At 47.6% G+C, this 18,726-nt stretch overlaps 1 pseudogene; it reads right to left on the reverse strand.

The window, feature by feature from the left end:
* The window catches only part of LOC141219310 (pentatricopeptide repeat-containing protein 1, mitochondrial-like), a 54,886-nt pseudogene extending 42,199 nt beyond the window's left edge, over positions 1-12,687 (reverse strand).
* Between the last annotated feature and the right edge of the window lie 6,039 nt (positions 12,688-18,726).

Here is an 18,726-nt window from a genome sequence, read left to right on the forward strand (position 1 = left end):
TGAAGTGGTGCAGACATACACAGTATATAGTGGGTGTACATATCCAGGCACAACCTAGAAGGAGGTAGATGCATACAATCTACATACTGTATATATATATAATTATATACACAGTGGGGGAAATAATTATTTGATCCCCTGCTGTCTTTCTTAGTTTGCCCACTGACAAAGACAGGAACAGTCTATAATTTTAAGGGTAGGTTAATTTTAACATTGAGAGATAGAATATCCAAAAAAAAATCAAGAAAATCACATTGTATAAACTAGATAATTTTTTTGCATTTTGCAGTGAGAAATAAGTATTTGATCCCTCTGGAAAACAACACTTAATACTTGGTGGTAAAACACATGTTGGCAGCACAGCAGTCAGACGTTGTTTGTAGCTGATGATGAGGGTTGTGCACATGTCGGGAGGAATTTTGGTCCACTCCTCTTTGCAGATCATCTCTAAATCATTAAGATTTTGAGGCTGTTGCTTGGCAAATCGGAGCTTTAACTCCCTCCATAAGTTTTCTATGGGATTAAGGTCTGGAGACTGGCTAGGCCACTCCATGACCTTACTGTAGTTCTTTTAGATCCACTCCTTTGTTGCTTTGGCTGTATGTTTTGGGTCATTGCCTTGCTGCAAAGACCTAGCCACGACCCATCTTCAATGCTTTTACTGAGGGAAGGAGGTTGTTGGCCAAAATCTCGCGATACATGACGCCATCCATCTTCCCTTCAATACGGTGCAGTCGTCATGTCCCCTTTGCAGAAAAGCACCCCCAAAGTATGTTTCCCCCACCATGCTTCACGGTTGGAACGATGTTCTTAGGGTTGTACTTCCTTCTTCTTCCTCCAAACACGGCCAATTGAGTTAATGCTAAAGAGCTCAATTTTTGTCTCATCTGACCACAGCACCTTCTCCCAATAACTCACAGAATCATCCAGGTATTCATTGCCAAACTTCAGATGGGCCTGCACATGTGCCTTCTTGAGCAGGGGGACCTTGCGGGCACTGCAGGATTTTAACCTTTAAAGCGTAATGTGTTACCAATGGTTTGCTTGGTGACTGTGGTCCCAGCTGCCTGGAGATCATTAGCAAGTTCCCCCCTGTAGTTTTAGGCTGATCTCTCACCTTCCTCATGATCAAGGATACCCCACGAGGTGAGATTTTGCATGGTGCCCCAGATCAATGTCGATTGACAGTCATTTTGTATTTCTTTAATTTTCTTACAATTGCACCAACAGTTGTCTCCTTCTCACCCAGAGTCTTACTTATGGTTTTGTAGCCCATTCCAGCTTTGTGCAGGTCTATGATCTGGTCCCCGACATCCTTAGAAAGCTCTTTGGTCTTGCCCATGTGGTAGAGGTTAGAGTCTGACTGATTAATGGAGTCTGTGGACAAGAGTCTTTTATACAGGTGATTATGTAAGACAGCTGTCTTTACTGCAGGTAACGAGTTGATTAGGAACGTCTAACTGGTCTGTAGCAGCCAGAACTCATAATGGTTTGTGAGGGATGAAATACTTATTTCTCACTGCAAAATGCAAAAAAAAATATCTAATCTATACAATGTGATTTTCTTGATTCTTTTGGGCAGGGATATTCTATCTCTCAATGTTAAAATTACCCTTAAAATTATAGACTGTTCATGTCTTTGTCAGTGGCCAAACTTAGAAAAACAGCAGGGGATCAAATATTTATTTCCCCCACTGTGTGTGTGTATATATATATATCTGTAGCTTTGTCGCCATAAAAAGATGGGGGCTCGGACACATTTCTTGCACTTGGGCCCCAAGCTGTTAATGTCCACCCCTACTTTTTTCAATCTATGTAACTATGTAGAATGCACATTAGGAAAATGCTTGAAATGCAATTCCCAATAATATTATTTTACAAGTAATTTCCTCTTTTTTTTTTTTCTTTGTAAAGTGCTAGTAATAAACCCAATCTCTGGATCTAGAAAGTGCAAAACACTCATGACAAACTTGCACATTTAATTTGTAATCTGTATTTCTTATGGTGCCTAAGGATAGCAATAATGATAAGGCCCCTGCTTGGTAACAAGTGCAGTTATCTGCCTCTATAACAATAGCAAATTACCAATGATGAAAGGGTTAATACTTGTGCCCTGCATCAGTAATAGACCCTGTAGTCACCATGACAACTGTTATGAGGTCATAAACCAGTGTCATAAAGAAGATTCCATAAAAGAATTCCGCGCTGCCACGATCAGCGCCATTACTGATGCGCCTGAGGACCTTGAGCTTGACCACCCACGTAATGTGCCAAACTTGGTGTAATTTGGAGGTTCTAGCAAGGAAAGGGGTTGTCTGCTTTAGACACCCCTAGGGCATGGGAAGGTAACAAAGGGGGGTCCCTAGACCAGGATCCCCTTCTGTTACCCTCTATATAGAGCAGCTCTCCTTTGGGAGTTCATGGACTGATCTATGACTCTAATGGGTGATAAATTGGGAGGTATTATTTATCCTATTAGGGATTAGGCATAACGAACTGTAACCAAATGTCCAATTTTTTGAGAGGCGGACCTGGATCTGTAAGGGAGAAATTATACATCCACCTGGCCAATCAGATCAACCAAATTCGCTCCATCAATCAATGTGGTGACAGATATCGCAGCCAGATCTCTCCCACATCCGCTTTATCACATTTATAGTCTGTATTTGTTATGTCATTCTCTGTAAATCTGGTAAAATGTACAAATTGTACAATTCTGCAGTTACATCTGTTATATATTGGCACTAACTCTCTAAGCCCAATGGAAGGGCAGCCCTCCATCCATGGTTCCATAGAGGTTTCCTCCACAGGGGGTTTTCCTCTCCTGAGTGCTGGAGGGTGACTCTTCGTGAGTCGGGGGTTGTGCTATTTTCGGTGTCATGTAAATTTAAATAAAATTTTGACCATTTGACACCTAATTGCAATGCTTCGTGTATTTATTTTGTGTGCTTCTGTCTGATTAATTTTGTTTGGGGGTCGGGGTCTATCACATACGGCTGGACATCTGCCGGCTGCACAGAACCCAGTAAGCACATTTTGCCCCAGGGGTCGCCCCTGCTCCGATGATGATGGTGAAGAGGAGACAAACATTACAGCACAACTCCTGGACGCATGCGCTCATCATTGGATAAAAGAATTGTATTACAGCAGTATAAGCAGATTACTCATCTATTCCTGTAATTTCCGTAGTCTTCAATGGAGAAGGCTGCAAGCAAGATGGTCTATAGGAACAGAGGCTACACAGAATCTTCTTTATCCTGATAGGTGATGGTTCAGTGTCATGTAAATTTAAATAAAGTTGAAAACGTTTGACACCTAATTGCAATGCTTCATGTATTTATTTTGTATGCTTCTGTCTGATGTTGTTTGGGAGTCGGGCTCCATCACATATCACTGAGTGACACGTCTGACATCTGCCGGCTGCAGTTTTGCCCCAGGGGTCGCCCCTGCTCTGGGGAGTATGATGGAGCAGAGAAGATAAGCATTACAGCACAGCACCTGCAAGTGAGCGCTCATCCTCAGAATAAGGACTGATATTACAGGATTACAAGCAGCTTCCTCGCCTCATTCACACAGGGAGTATTTTGGGCAGTAATTTACATTAGTATTTGTAAGCTAAAAACCAGAGGGGAACAAACACAGAGAAAAATAATAACTGAACCACTCTCACCTCTTCTGTGTTTTGGATCCACTCCTGGCGTCTGTTAACAAATACTGATGCAAAATATCGCCATGTAAAAGGGCCCTAAATCCTTACTGACTGATTTGACAATTCTTTACAAAAAAACAATATATGCCTCACCATGCATTTAATCCATCCTGCTGCTCATATCTTCTGGGCTCAGACCCACAATGCTGTGACTCTCGGCCAGTGTACATAAGGAGAAAGTGGGAAAAGTCTCCAATAAAAAATAATTCTCACTTTATTGGTGCAAAATATTAAAATATATAAAAGTCCATGATAGCGGAGATGCAATCTCGACGCGTTTCTGGTTACGTCCTTAGTCAGTGATCCTGTTGTCATGACAACCCGAGCCTCCAGGTATCCCAGCGACGGTGGCCTGCTTAGACCGAGCTAGGAGCATGGTCTCAGAGGCTTCTATCACTGTAACACTGACAGGTAGAATTCATTGCAATGCTTTATAACAGCGATTATACTAATAAAAGCTAGTCCCATAGAGGGACTAAATGAAAAAGTAAAAAAAAGAATGTGAAAAAATATAAAAAAAACCTAATCAAAAAATAAACTGAAAAGAAAATGAAAATAATGTTATATCAATAAATGGGTAAATTCATACAAAAACTAAAATAAACCAAAAAGGTCCACATATTTGTTATCATCACGTCCACGGCCTATAAAACGGTCACACTACTTAACGCCTTCAGTGAACATTGAAAAAAAAACTATTCTTTTTCATCTTACCACCAAACAAAGAGCGGAATAAAACACGATCAAAAAGTTGAATGGAAATAAAAATGGTATAGCTGAAAACTAGTGACGAGCGAGCGCTAAAATGCTCGGGAGCTCGCTGCTCAAGTCAAGCAAATTGGAATACTCGGCTGCTCGGTCCAAGTAACGAGCCCAATGTAAGTCTATGGGAAACTCCAGCATTCTTTCAGCGCCCCCCCCCCCGGCGGTCTGCAGAGGGCCTAAAAATTGCCCAAATCGATGGGAACAGAACTCAAATGACAGGGGAACAGCATGGGGAAGACTCCTGGAAGCATTTCTGACTCCCAGGTCAATGATGTCAACAATGTTGTCAGAGGTATTACGCCACTTTTACAGACTCACAATAAAACATACAAAAACTAAACTAAAATAGATTTTCCTGGGAATTATGTTAAGGAACATCCTTTCCAGGGTAATGAATTGTATACAAGGCAAAATAAATAACCAAAAACAAAAATGCTCCTTCACACCTTGGGCTATGTTCACACATAGCGTTTTTGATGCATTTTTGCATTGCTTTCAACCGTGACAAATGTATTCACCGGGAAATGGCATTTTAACATTTTACAACCTTATCTGGCCATGTGGTGTGTGAAACATCATCAGACACATCCTGTTTCATTTATGAAGGAGGGATTGTGAAAGTCACAAACACTATTTTTACTGCCTTACTATTCTTAAAGGGCCAGCAGTCGGCTATGCTTTGTTGTTCCCATTATTAAAGAGTGGGTCTCCTATACTGTTATTGCATATGCAGTGACTGCAAGGGCTGCCAAAAATTTGGACGCAACCCAATACCTCTTTGAAGAGACATAGAGGAGGGTCTCAGTAAAAAAAAATATTCCCATTATAAAGGAGTGGGTCTCCTATAGTGGTAATGCCCATGCTGTGACTGCAAGGGCTGCCAAAATTTGGGAAAAACCCCACTAACAATTTAAAGACACATAGAGCTGGGCCACAGTAATGACATGTTCCCACTATAAAGGATAAGGATCTGCTATACAGTTATAGGGTATGCAGTGAGCCCAATAGCTGTAAAAATTTAGGAAAAACCCCACTAACAATTTAAAGACACATAGAGCTGGGCACAGTAACAACATGTTCCCATTAGAAAGGAGAGGGTCTCCTATCCAGTTATAGGGTATGCAGTGAGTCCAACGGCTGCCAAAATTTAGAAAAAACCCTATTAACAATTTAAAGACACATGGAGCTGGGCTACAGTAATGAGTACGACATGCTCCCATTAAAAAGGAGTTGGTCTCCAATACTATTTGCGTATGCAGTGAATGCAACAGCTGCCAAAAATTACGAGGCACTCCAATGCCCCTTGCAAGAGATGTAGAGGTTGGAGGGCCTCCTGAAAACAATGTTCCCATATTTAGGAAGTGGGTCTCCCATACTGTTTGCCTATGCAGTGAATGCAACGGCTGCCAAAAATTTGGAGAAACTCCAATGCCCCTTGCAAGAGAAGTAGATATGGTGATATGGTAGATATGGTAGTGATATGGAGGAGGATGTGAAGGATGAGGAGAAGGAGGAGGACAAGAGCAAATAGACAAAATCAGGAAGCGTATACCCATGTCTGGGTGTGAAGACAGAGGTGCATGGGAATACAGTTAGACCTCCCAAAAAAAAGACACTGTATTTGAGTTTATGTTACGCTGCTATCATTCAGTGGTGTTGAGAAGTCTGGCCCAAACCAGCCTTTGATCATTTTTGTATGAGTCAGCCTGTCAGCATTTTCAGTTGACAGCGGCAGGGCAGGCCAGGACCTCCAAGGTGTAGAGAGCCAGTTCATGCCACGTGTACAGCTTGGATACTCAATAATTATAAGGCACAGAGGAATCAAGGACTACGTTGGCACAGTTGGCAAGGTACTCCCTCACCATCTTCCGAAACTTTCCCCTCTTTGGGAGAGTACCCCGCGCCTCAGGACCTGTGCGATGGGAGGGTCTGAGAAAACTGTCCCAGAACTTTGACAGTGTTCCCCTGCCTCTGCTGGATTGAATTTGTGTCTCTCTCGCCTGTACTCCTTGGTTGTTCAACGAACTGTGACCTCTGTCGCCAGCATTTTCAGATGGGAATTTTTTAAATAATTCCGCAACAAAAGCCTTCTCGTACGGCACCATTTTAGAGGCCTGTCCTGCAAGGGAATAAGAGACAGAAAGTTCTCCTTGTAGCGTGGGTCTAGAAGTGTCACCAACCAGTAAGGACTGTCATCCAAAGTTTGGACAATGCAAGGATCACGGGAAAGGCTGCGTAACATAAACTCAGCCATGCGTGCCAGATTGCTGACAGGCAAGACTTCTGTGTCCTCACCAAGAGGATGACTGACCATGCTCTTCATGACTGGAAGCCATGGGATTTTATGAGCTGTCCCAGGCCAAGGGTATAGATTGAGAAGAGTAGGGGTCCTAGTCCTAGGACAGAACCTTGAGGGACTCCAACAGAGAGGTGGCGGGATGAGGAGGTAGTGTGGGAGGGGGGGGCTAAATGTGCGGTTGGAAAGGTATGAGGAGATCCAGGATAGGGCAGGGTCTTTGACTCCAAAGGAAGACAGGATCTGCAGTAGGAGGCAGTGGTCAACTGTGTTGAAGGCAGAGGACAGGTCAAGAAGAAGGAGTACAGTGAATTGTCTGTTAACTTTGTTGGTAAGTAAGTCATTAGTAATTTTGGTAAGGGCAGTTTTGGTGGAATGGTGGGGGCGGAAACCAGATTGTTGGTTATTGAAGAGAGAGATAGATGAAAAGTGAGAGGAAAGTTCAGCGTGAACGTGTTGCTCAAGGAGTTTGGAGGCAAATGGGAGAAGCGATATGGGTCGGTAGCTGGACAAGGCGGTTGGGTTGAGGGATGGCTTTTTGAGGATGGGAGTGATTGTGGCATGTTTGAAGGCAGAGGGGAAGGTACCAGAAGTTAGTGATAGGTTGAAAAGATGGGTTAGGGATGGGATGAGTGTGGGGGTGAGGTTGGGGGGGATGGGGTTGAGTGCACAAGTGGTGAGGTGTAATTTGGAAAGGAGACGAGTGAGTTCTCCTTCCATGATGTTGGAAAGGGAGGTTATGGGGGAAGAGCAATGGTCTGGGAAACAAAGGGGTTGTGGTGGTCGGACAGTAAAGATTTGCCGTGTTTGGTCAATCTTGTTTTTGAATTGTGTGGCAAACTCCTCAGCAGGGATGACGGAGTTTGGAGGGGGCAGTGGTGGGTGGAGGAGAGAGTTAAAAGTGTTGAATAACGGTTTGGGGTTGTAGGATAAGAAAGATATGACGGTTGTGAAGTAGGCCAGCTTAACAGAGGCGAGGGTTGATTTGAATGCGAATGTTGTTGTTTGAATGCAGTGAAGACATCTTGCGAATGTGTTTTCCTCCAACGCCGTTCCGCAACCCTGGACGCTTGCTGAAGCGGTTTAGTGAGGGTGTTGTGCCAGGGTTGCCTATTGACTCGTCGCGCTCTGCCATGCACAAGAGGGGCGACCGAGTCAATAGCTGATGCGAGAGTGGTATTGTAGAAAGCAGTGGTGCTGTCAGTGTCGTGGAGTAAAGATGTCAGTGGTAGAACAGAGTCAGAGAGTGTGTGAGTGTCTAGATATGCAAGGTTTCTGAGGGGGTGTGCTAGTTGCTGGACATGTGTGACAGGTGAGGAGGATAGGGGTAGGGGGGAGGTTGTAAGGTTAGATAGGGAGCAGAGTTGGGTGAAGAAGATGAGGTCTAGTATGTGTCGGTCTGTGTGGGTGGCTGAGGAGGACCACTGAGTAAGTCCAAAGGATGAAGTAAGTGACAGGAATTTGGATGCTGTTGACTGGCGAGTGTCAGTGGGGATGTTGAAATCGCCCATGATGATTGTGCAACGTCAGCAGAGAGAAAGTAAAGAAGCCAGGTGGAGAATTGGTCAATAAAGGCAGTGACTGGGCCTGGAGGTCGGTATATGACAGCTACTTGGAAGGAGAGTAGATGAGGACAGAGTGGACTTCAAAAGAAGGGAGAGTAAGGGAGGGTAGAGGTGGGATAGGGCTAAAGGAGCAGTTGGTAGAAAGGAGAAGACCCACTCCTTCACCATGTCTGTTACCAGGGCGAGGAGTGAGCGTGTGTGTGAAGTGGTGGCCACCGTAACACAGCGCAGCAGGGGAGGCAGTGTCGGAGGGTGTCAACCATGTCTCTGTGATGCCCAGGAAAAAGAGATGACGAGAGGTAAAGAGGTCGTGGACAAAATGGAGCTTGTTGCAGACATAGCAGGCGTTCCAGAGTGCTCCAAAGAGAGGGAGCAGGGTGGGTGGTCATCAGCGGCACGGGTTTTACGTAGGAGAGGTTGCTGTAGTTTGCAGTTGGTTGGAAGCAATAGGAGGGGGTATTGGTGGGAGGTGTGAGCTGTTTGGGTCCAGGATAGGACTGGATAGGACTGTCGCCAGCAGTGAGGAGAAGCAGAGAAAGGGAGAGCAGGTGGGAGAAGGAGAGTGTCCGGCTTGTTTTATGTTTTGGTAGGATAGCTCTGAGTTTGAGGAGCAGGTCTGCAGATGAGGTCAGGTGGGGAGGTAAGAGGGAAGGAGAGATGATTATTTGGTTAGAGGGTGCTGGGGTTTGAGGACAGCAAAGGAGAGTAAGGTTTAGTGGTGCCAAGAAACTAAGGGCGTATGTAAGCATAATGAAGGTTTAAGCGTGAATGAGAAAGAGAAAGAAAAGAGGATCATATCTCATTAGACTACCATTCACTGGTGTACACCACCATAATTATATCGAGTATAGACTGGGAAGGGAAAAGAGGAAAAGATGTGAATGGAAAATAAAATATAATGTTTATTGAAAATTACTTTATTTACTTATTTTCTAGACTTTATCAAGTAAGGCTGAGTTCACACGATGCGTATTTCATGCGTTTCCGCGGCGTTTTTGCAGTTGCGTAAACGCCACGGAAACGCATGAAAAACGCATGGTAGAAGGGAAGCAATGTTCCCCAATGGAAATCCGCATGTGCTGTGCCCATGATGCGGATTTTTCCGCAGCGTAAACGCTGCGCTCAAAAATCCGCAGCATGTCATTTAATCTTGCGTAAACACGGCGTTTTCGCCGCCATTGACTTGCATTAGAACGCGCCAATACCGCAAGACTGCATCTGTACTTGTGTAGCACCCCGAGGACTCGGCTGCTACAGGGGTATTGCACCTCAAACCAGAGGTGTGGTATTCCACTCCCGGGTAAGGATGGAGTGTGGAACAGAGCTCAGATAGCTGCATGCACTACACTCACCCCATTTCCGGGGGACAGAACAACGGTACTCCCACCAGGTAGATGTGCAGGTACGACAGCGTCTGTCCCTGGCTGGAGTGGGGAGGAACATCCTAGTGGTGTAGGAGCAGATAGGGGAGGGACTCTGGGCATAGGTAGGAGCCCATTGGGTGCTAGTCACCTGGGCTCGGGTGTCAGAGGGAGTATATAAGGTGGGCACCATCTTAAGACAGGGTTCAGTTCAGCCTGGAGGAGTTGTGAGAGGAGCTCAGCCAGAGAGGGCTGACAGGGAGCTGTGGCTCCGTCTGGGCCCAGCTCCAGAGCCAGGCCTGAAGCCGAGAGAGAGAGAGAGAAGGAAGAAGAGGAACACAGAGAAAGGCCCAGAGACGCAAGCATAGAGGGAACCCTGAGATCCCACGAGAGAACCAAAACGGGTGAAGGGTTGGCAGAGAAGGGTACCAGATCCCAAACTGGTGGAGGCCAATTATCCTTAGCCAGGAACCGGAGGTCGTGGTCAAGTTTTGGCACGACCCCTCACCACATCCACCAGGAAGGCACGCCACATAGGGTCAGGGAAACCGGAGAGAGGTTTTACCCCCATAAGGCCCGAGGAAGCCGGACAAAGGTGGGTCCCTGGTGGGGACGGCCAGTAGGAAGGAAGAGAGGGGAGCTCTGGACCACGCTCTGGAATTGCCTGGGAGTTGGCCGAGTCCCTGACCTGGTGGACGCAGCATGACTCGGGTGGTCCTACTGTGCACAAGGACCTGATAAAGAACTGTGAGTAAAGCTTTTGAAACTGCACTTCCCGCCTCCGTTTTCCGTCGTCACACCTGCACCATCGGCACTGGGACGCCCGCACCATCACTCCCATCATCATCTCTAGCATATCTGCCCTGAGGCCATACTCCTCCCGTGGGGAGTCATCTCATTCTCAGCTGCACAAACAACACCGGCCTCAGCGGTCTGCCGTGCAGCGGCGGTTTCGTAACCGCAATCCACGGGTGGCGTAGTCGAACATTCTAACATCTACTGCTAAATACTGCCACTCAGTTTGACTCCCTGGGCACGGACCGGGTCACCGCCACGAGACTACTACCCCCATCTGATCCGGCTCCGGGTAAGCCCCCGTGCGCGCGATGCCGCACGACACAGGCCCAGGGGCGCGTCACTTGCGTAATTGGTGCGTTCTAATGTGCGGATGGTACCCGGGTGTGGAGGAGAGGAGAGTCTCCTCCACACCCAGGTACCATTAAAAAAGCTGTAAAACAAGAATAAAATAAAAAATATATATATACTTACCATCTGTCGGCCCGCGCAGCGCTCCTGCTTGCTTCCCGGCACTTGCAGTGAGTTGTAGGACCTGCGGTGACGTCAGAGTCATGTGACGGGTCACGTGACGCTGACGTCGGCAGGTCTTTCAATTCAAAGTTGCCGGGAGAACGGAGTGTAAAGCAGGACAGCGCGGGCCATCGGAAGTAAGTATATACACTCTCTCGGGTCACACTATATAAATCCATGCTGTTTGCATGGATTTATATACTGTGACCTAGTTGTCAAGCACTTTCCAGGTGATGCTAAAATCGCCTGGAAAGCGCTTGTCAATCTGCATGCGGAAACGTATGTGAATCTGCATGTGGATCCGCATGTATTCTGCAGGAAAAACGCATGCACAATCTGCATGCATTTTTTCTGCCAGGGAGATGCAGAAATGATGCAGAAATTTTCTGCTTCATTTCTGCATCGTGTGCACATAGCCTTAGAGTAAAAAAAAAAAAGACACTAAATAAACTATGCAAAGTAGCAATGTCATTACCGCCATGTCTTCCAGGAGCTGTAAACCATCTTTTTCTTTAAGGCATGCCCTAGCGAGATTGCAAAAGGTATGGATGTTTGGTGCAATGCCTCTCTGTGCCATCATAGGCAACAGCTGCTGTAAAGAGACCATTCAGACGATCAGTTTTTACACTGTACGTGTGGCATGAAGTGTGGAAGAATCTGCACTAAGTTTCAGAATGTGTCAGTGTTCTCCATGACAGCCAACCAGATGCCACGTTTCATTTTACCAGGGCAATAAAAGAAGAGCTCTGATTGGTTGTTATGGGTATCACTGTCCGTTTCGACAAAAAGTTTGTTTCTGCATGAGGCCCGACGCATTTTCAGAAAAAGGGAAATGCTAAAATCTGTATTAAACAGTATTCACACATAAAATATTGCTGCGTCCAACTGAATGTTGCATTTTGGCGGCAGCGCACAAAACGCCTTCATATAGGCTCAGGGCACAATTCCCTGCCGAAGCGCAAATTCACACAAGCACAATGCTTTGTGTTCAGGGGAAAAAAAGGCCATTTTTGATCCGTCCAGCGTCCATTTGTCATCCATAACTAAAAAAAAACCTAATAGAAGGCCAGACACACTTTCCTATGTAATCTATGCAGTGCGTCCGGTAAAACATACCTGCCACACGGATTGTGTCTGATTGTTGTGCAGCCTTTGAAATCTACGGTTATATCTCATTTAAAAAACGGATGGATGAGATAAGCGCCTGTAGCCATTATTCCCCCACAGTCTGGTGGTCAATCCATTCATGTGGAATATTACACTGGGTGACATGGACATCACACCGACCAAAAACACAAATGGAGGAAATCTTTCTTGATGGTGCGGCCAGAAAAAGCAAAAGGCCTCATTCACACATCATGTTGCACGTGGAGGTTTATCCCTTTTTTCATGGATACATCACATACCCAGTATAATCTATGGTGCTATTCACATGTCCGTCTGTCTGTCTTTTTCCGATATCACAGATGAAAAGAGCCGATACAAGTCTATGGGTCTGTGCAAAAACATTCAGCACCCGGATGGCAAAGAATAGGAGAAGCTCTGTAATTCAAGGATTTATTTATCCATCCGTCAAACATTGATGGGAAAAACGGACACACAGACCGAACACTGATGACACACGGAACAAACACTGCTGACACCAGGGACATTTTTTCCATGTAAGTGGTTAAATATGGACATGTAAATGAGAAAATTTGTCATACTTTAGACTCTTTTGCTGGCTTGCCTTGCATCACTTTTTTTGCCCCCCAATTTTCAAGCAATTTAGTGCATGCTGTTGTATTTAAAGCCATGCCCCTTCTGTCAAAGCCATGCCCCTTCTGTCAAAGCCATGCCCTATCTTTCAAAACTATGCCCCTTCTTTCAAAGAAATGCCCCTTCCTCAAAGCCATGCCCCTTCTTTCAAAGCAATGCCCATTCTTTCAAAGCAATGCCCCTTCCTTCAGAGCCATGCCCCTGTCAAAGCCATGCCCCTTCTTTCACAGCCATGCCCCTTCTTTCACAGCCATGCCCCTTCTTTCAAAGCCATGCCCCTTCTTCAAAGCCATGCCCCTTCTTTCAAAGCAATGTCCCTTCTGTCAAAGCCATGCCCCATCTTTCAAAGCCATGCCCCTTCTTTCACAGCCATGCCCCTTCTTTCAAAGCCATGCCCCTTCTTTCAAAGCCATGCCCCTTCTTTCAAAGCCATGCCCCTTCTTTCAAAGCAATGCCCCTTCTTTCAAAGCAATGCCCCTTCCTTCAGAGCCATGCCCCTTAATTCAAAGCCATGCCCCTTCTTTCAAAGCCATGCTTAGAAACAATTAGGCAGATATCTAAAAGTGTAGTTTCTATATGAATCGGTTGGAACTGTGGCGTCCCTGAGGGTTCAGTCGCCACAGGGGTACTGCACCTCAGATCGAGGTGCGGTATCTCCTCTCCGAGGTAAGGATGGAGCACCACACGGGACCCAGCCTCAGCACTCAACACTACACCACTCCTGTCCTGTGGGGGGCTTATATGCACCAGGGTGCAAAACCAGCCGGGATAGAGGAGATGGGGGGACGACCAAAGATAGGGGAAACCATGTAGTGGGTGAGGGTGGAGGACACACTTTTAGGTTACACTTACTGATACATATTTAATACACGGCCATCTTAGGTTCAAAGTCTTTGATTGTGATCTTTATCGCTGATAGTGGCTTTCTGCTGGAACCTGCAGCTTGTTGAAGATACACGGTCCTCGTACTCTGGGCTTGAGGTGAGGAATGGGTTAGAGTTAACCGCTGTATCTACCCGGTCAAGGTCCCTACCTAAGAAGGCCTGGAGGGGAGCGGAGGAGTAAAGCTCCACAGGCAAAAGGATCCCAGGGGATACGGACGGAGCAGCATACGCCACCTGTACTTCTTACTCTGGCCTAGTCAGAGGGATTCCTGCTGCAAGAGGGGTACCGGCCCCCGATATCTGACTCTGTTACTTCACGTCTCAGTCGGAAAAGCCCAGAGGCCTTCTGGATCCCTAAGGGGGATATGGACGGAGCGGCGTAGGCCACCCGTATCTCTTAAACTGCGCTGATGCAGCGGGAACCGGCCTTTCACCAAGTTCATACCACACACACAGTCAGGAGGAGACTTAATGGGAGAACTCACCAAGGAGAGGAACATTCTGGTCCAGGGGTCTCGTTAAGTGCACCTAAACTACCCGGAGTGTGCTGAACCCCTTCCTGGTGGTCGCAGCGCGCCGTGAGGAGCAAGGAGAAGCTTTGTGCTTACTACTGAAACAACGTGAGTAAAGCTTGGAAGACTTCACCCCTTGCCTCCGTTATCCTGTCCTGCGCGGCACCGCACACACACCACCAACCTCCAGACTTTCCTCTCTCTCTGCCCTGAGGCCCTGCTCCGCCTGTGGGGAGTAGTACCAGCTGAGCTGCCACGACACCCGCCTCTGAGGACTGACGCAGCGCTGGTGGTAATCACCGGGAACCACAGGTGGCGTAGTCGACAAATAACCACTCATCTGCTAGCCCATATTTTTAATGTGTGCGCCCTGGGCACAGACCGGGTCAAGGCCGGGACTGCATCCCCCTCTTCCACCGGCCCATCGTCCAAGTACACCTTTCCCAGGGAGGGCTAACGCTACCTGAGTAGTAGTGGGTCACACAGAACCATTTGCTTTGGATCGTTATTAAGCAATAGTAAAAAAAAAAAAAGGTATTCACTTTTAAGAAAAAAATATATATAAAAAGTCAGGCAGATCTGTCACACACTTTACAAATGATTTCATGCAGCAAATATAATCCCACAATGCGGTAACATCATTCACCTACTGTACCTCAGCCTCTTTACTGTCAGATAGCGTGGATCTTCTCACAAGCCGTGTTAATTATTTTATGATGGCTTTTTAACATTTAAATGATAAAATAAAAACCATTCCCTTACCAAAGCCGACTACAGCTTCAGAGTTTTACTCCTCTTCAACACCAAAGTGTTAAAAAAGGTGAGATCTGGCTGTACTCCGTAGGCGTCCATAGTGGCCAGGACGGCAGATTCTGACCCCACTTCTGCTCTCATGACTGCCGCTAGGAGGGTGAAGGTCTTTATTGTAGGACAGACGTTGTCTTCTTTCATCTTCTGAAGAACGCCCCCTAAGTCGCCAATCACTGCCAATCGGTCAGATGGGGTATTGACATTTGCAAGTGACACAATTTTTCCCGTATTTACAGACAGGTCCAGGAGGTTTGGCACATTACTGGCATCAAAAGAGGGCACGCTGGGAAAATGGTCAGCCGTACTCACCACGACCAGTGCCTGTGAGCCTGCCAAGTCCTCAGCTGTGCCATAGTTGCCACTTGGAATTGAGGAATGGCCCAGGAGCATGGGCTGCCCACCTCTCCAGGACTATCCTTTCTTTTCTTCACTTGCTGGCTTTTCCTGTCTTGCTTCTCTTTGCCTGCACTTAAAGTCAGGGCTGCCAGTTCCTTAGAGTGCGTGAGTAAATGTAGAGCGTCAGCGGTGTCTCCAATCCCACAGTCTCGGGGGGCACAAAGAAGCAGGTTATAGGTGATTACATGCGGCTTTACCCCCATGTGCCGCATCTGCCTCCAGACCTGAAGCACAAGATGGCGTATACAGTCATTATCCACATTACATTCACGCAAATATGTACACCCCGTCACAGAGAAAGCAGTAACTGGACACGGACTAGCTGGCATGTAAAGGCAGTACCCTATTATAATGATGCTCCCATATGTCAGAGGGTCACATTGGTAAAGCCGGTGCCCTCCAGGATGAAAAGCTTTGTGGAGGGCTTGGGCCATCTACTTATATCATTTCCAAACGTGTGTCTACATAATAAATAGGCAACTTCTACTAGTAAATTCTGTGCTATTTTCTGTATCTGTGAAGCCTTGCCCACTGGTTTTCCCATTGTCTCCGAACAGCGCGCTTACCCGTGTAATAAGACCCCGATGCCAGCGCGCCTACCCGTGTAATAAGACCCCGATGCCAGTGCGCCTACTCGTGTAATAAGACCCCGATGCCAGCACGCCTACCCGTGTAATAAAGACCCCGATGCCAGCGCGCCTACCCGTGTAATAAGACCCCGATGCCAGCGCGCCTACCAGTGTAATAAGACCCCGATGCCAGCACGCCTACCCGTGTAATAAAGACCTGATGCCAGCGCGCCTACCCGTGTAATAAGACCTGATGCCAGCGCGCCTACCCGTGTAATAAGACCCCGATGCCAGCGCACCTACCCGTGTAATAAGGCCCCGATGCCAGCGCACCTACCCGTGTAATAAGACCCCGATGCCAGCGCGCCTACCTGTGTAATAAGACCCCGATGCCAGCGCGCCTACCCGTGTAATAAGACCCCGATGCCAGCAAGCCTACCCGTGTAATAAGACCCCGATGCCAGCAAGCCTACCCGTGTAATAAGACCCGATGCCAGCGCGCCTACCCATGCAATAAGACCCTGATGTCAGCACGGGTATTCCGACTGGCCATTACAGGTTGCAGATGGAAGTGCCGTTGGGGGGGGGGGATATGCCAACCGAAGACAGCGAAAATCATGCAAAACGTCAAAAAATAACTTATCAGCATGCTGCCTACTGTAACAGTCCACCTAAAGTGGCCGACCGCGGTATTCCCTTTGTTACTAAAAATCTGGCACAAAATCCTTATCTACTAGCCAGTCTAATCACCGGCCAGTCTAATCACTGGCCAGTCTAATCACTGGCCAGTCTAATCACTAGCCAGTCTAATCACTAGCCAGTCTAATCACTAGCCAGTCTAATCACTAGCCAGTCTAATCACTAGCCAGTCTAATCACTAGCCAGTCTAATCACTAGCCAGTCTAATCACTAGCCTTGCGCCAAACTTCTAACAGAAATCTCCTATCAGAATCGCAAGAAAGGAATCAGCAGGCGATCTCTTAGACCAGTCTGAACTAGGACTAAGTAAAGGAGCTAATACAATATAAAGAGGTGAAACTGTTACCAAAGCCTTGTTATTCCGCTCACAGTAACGTCTGAGCCAGCGTCGCTGACACCTCTGCAGGCCGATTTATGCTTTTAGAAAAGTCACATGAGTATCACTACACATGAGACTTCTGCAGCCGGACAGGAGTCCTACCCCGGCTTCTGCCCTCCGCCACGCGTCATCTACAAATATGACAGGCGGGTGGGAGACGCCACATCTCTACTTAGATAAATGTCCTGCTTTATCTCCTGGGCATTGGCACAAGGACGGGTATGTGCCTGCGGGCCGTCAGCATCTTCCCTGAGGAGAGCGGGCACCTTCCCGGCCGCCGCACACCGGAGATGCAGGTCCGGTGCAGGAATAACTGTGCTCCTTTGGCAGGATTGCCAGAACTTGTTCCCTCTACTTGTCGGCACCACCTGGACTAACTACACAGCAATAAATCTCCCCTCCTGGCAGTGATGTGGAGCAGGTTGCTCTGTAGCTGCACGCTCCGGCCCCCAGAGCCTGAGTAGTACAGACATACACTACATGGCTGCACTGACCACCAGAGGGAATAACGGACATAATAAAGGTGGACAGGATAGGGGGAAAATAACCACATGGATGCAATTAAAGGGTTATTGCCAAAATAGAAAATCATCTCTTATCCAAAGGTTAGGGGTTAACTTACTGATCACTGAGGGTCTGACTGCTGGAACCCCTAGCAAAGCCAAGAACAGGCAGCATGCTCAGCCTCCCCTCCATTCACTGTCTATAGGACTGCCCAAAATAGCCAAGAGCAGCGCTCCACTAGTTCTGGCAGTCCCACAGACGATGAGTACGACGCGCCCAGGGGATGGGGACGACTCGGTACCCGGGCCTTTGCCTGGTTTTGGGGATGTCGCGGTGGTCGGCTCCTGGGCCCGTACACTGGGGTCACTCTTGAAAAAGGGGATTGAAACTTGGATAAAATAAATAAACAGTTTGTGACGCCACCTGTGGTACTTGGTAATGATTACCAGCGCTGCTTCAGACCTCCAGGGGGGTGATGGGATGGCAGCTGAGGTGTTTCTGCTTCCCACAGGTGGAGCGGGCCCCCGGGGCAGTGTGGAATTTGGTGGGAGGTGATGCTGGGACTTGTAGTGCAGGCGGGATGGTGCAGCAGGAGTAACTGACAGAGACAGGGGATTCGCTTCAATATCTTTACTGGTGCGGATGTCAGGTACGGTCCAGGGTACTCAGTAGGATGGGTGCACTTCAGGACTTCTCCCCAGTGAGCGGGTATAAGGCCTCCTGGTCCGTGTCTGCCTCTCTGTATGCTCCTGGCCAGCCTGCAACTGGGCCTAGCTTATGTGTCGTGCTGTTCCTTCACCTGTCGCTCGGTAGTAGGACCTTCTGCTGGCAACCACTATCCCTGGTAGTCGGGGCCATCGTGGTTCCTGGTCCTGTAATGGGTCTAGCTTCAGGTCTGCCAGGGACTTGTAGTCCTCCTGGAATGCCGGTTGTCCCTACTGGGTATAAAGGACCCTGTAGGCGCGGACCCGGTGTCCGGTTTGTATCTTCGGTGTGAGCCTTGTGATGCTCCTCTGCCCCCTCAACTCCTCTCATCTCTCCTCCTTACCGTCGGCCACACTCGTGGCCCTCAGAACCCAGCAGCAGATGCGCTGCGTCTTCGCTGCTCTCAGCGTCAGCACGCTCTCAGACTCTCTCTGTCTGACTACTAACTCTGACTGAACTGCCTGTCTCCACCCTCCATATATATATATCCCTAACGGGCTCCCTCT

This window comes from Phyllobates terribilis, unplaced genomic scaffold (assembly GCF_046119375.1).
Source record: "Phyllobates terribilis strain yellow unplaced genomic scaffold, ASM4611937v1 Scaffold_261__1_contigs__length_2674298, whole genome shotgun sequence".
Taxonomy (NCBI): Eukaryota; Metazoa; Chordata; class Amphibia; order Anura; family Dendrobatidae; genus Phyllobates; species Phyllobates terribilis.